This window comes from Ranitomeya imitator, chromosome 10, assembly GCF_032444005.1.
Source record: "Ranitomeya imitator isolate aRanImi1 chromosome 10, aRanImi1.pri, whole genome shotgun sequence".
NCBI lineage: Eukaryota > Metazoa > Chordata > Amphibia > Anura > Dendrobatidae > Ranitomeya > Ranitomeya imitator.
In genome coordinates this window covers 68883743-68885236 of record NC_091291.1, presented here as the reverse complement: position 1 = coordinate 68885236, position 1494 = coordinate 68883743, and positions in this window count along the sequence as shown.

Here is a 1494-nt window from a genome sequence, read left to right as displayed (position 1 = left end):
GACTTATCCTCATTTCAGCATTTACTGAATGGGTTAATTAATGTTATATGTTGGAAGATCAGACATTTCCTCATCTGGCAGAACTGTGATCAGAGTGTGATTGGCATAATGGACCCGATTCTCTCACATGAAATAATATACACTGGAGTGACCCTGGCCTAAAGGTCATGTTATCAGAAAATGAGCTATTGATTACATTAGGTTTTTATGTTAAACATATTTTTAAATAATTTTTAGTGAATTTGATCAAAATTTCATGTCATCATTATTTTGAAACAAACTCTTGCAGTTTTCATTCATTTCATTGAGCGTCATAAAGGCTTACCCTTCTGTAGCTGTCACTTTTTTGGGGTCTTCTGATTACCATCACAGGCAAGATTGCAATAGACACTAGCAGCTAAGTGTAGATGACACAAGAGCACACCATTCTCAATAGATAATGCTCACGGCTTGCCACTTCACCTTTTCTCTACAGGTCGCAGAGCCGCCTAGCACACTCTTTCTTAGAAGTCATTGAACATCTATAGTCTGTTGTTTTTCAGGGTCTACGTGGCTGCAGCTAACATATCTGTGAATTATGCTAACAATATAGCTATCCTTATAATTACACAGAGAAAATGGCTGATAAGATCTAGCCACAAAAAACGTTGTAAAAATTATGTTTCACAATCTAGTTTTAATTGGCATAAAATACAGAGGTGAGACGCGCCCTATAGAAAAACAGACATATAAAACCCTGTAATTCTGGCTCTAGATTATGGCCTACAATTAGTCATGGGTCTCTAAAAGATGGGATGTCTGGAACTTGGTGAAATATTCACGTGAATTTTGACACCTATTGACGAATAGGATTGCTATCAATATGCTTCTATTGCAGCTAGACGTGGGGGTTATTACGTCATAGAAATACTCATTACTGTGACTCTGACGGGCTAACACTATCACGGCTCTTTATAGCTATTCCTCACATAATATGATATAATTGGTAAGGGACTAAGGTTCCAATTCATGAAGACTCACTTAAGTACAATGTGCCAAATTCATGTACGAGGTGTACTCCACTTACTAAATTAAGCTCATGTTCTGAGTGGCTTGTGCCCTGTACACCTCTCCAGAAATGGAGTACCTTTTCTGGCATACAGGATGGCAACATTTTTAATGAATTGGACAGGCATGCATGACCACATCTGCCTGGCCCCAGCTCCTCCATTTCAGTGTGCAACATTTCTGCACAAATCCGCATTGTGCAAAAACATACAGCTTTTAAAATCTTTTGTGGTGTATCGACTCCTATCTGTTTGATAACACAGAAAGTATGTTGCAGTGTGAATGTGGGGCCCCTGAGGGTCCAGTTGCCACAGAGGTACTGCACCTCAGCCAGAAGTGTGGTACTCCGATCTTGGGTGAGGAGGGGACACTACCCAGTACCTACACACTAGCATGCAACACTAGACCTCTATAGGCCTGGAGGCAACTAGGTAGAAGGTGTCGGAG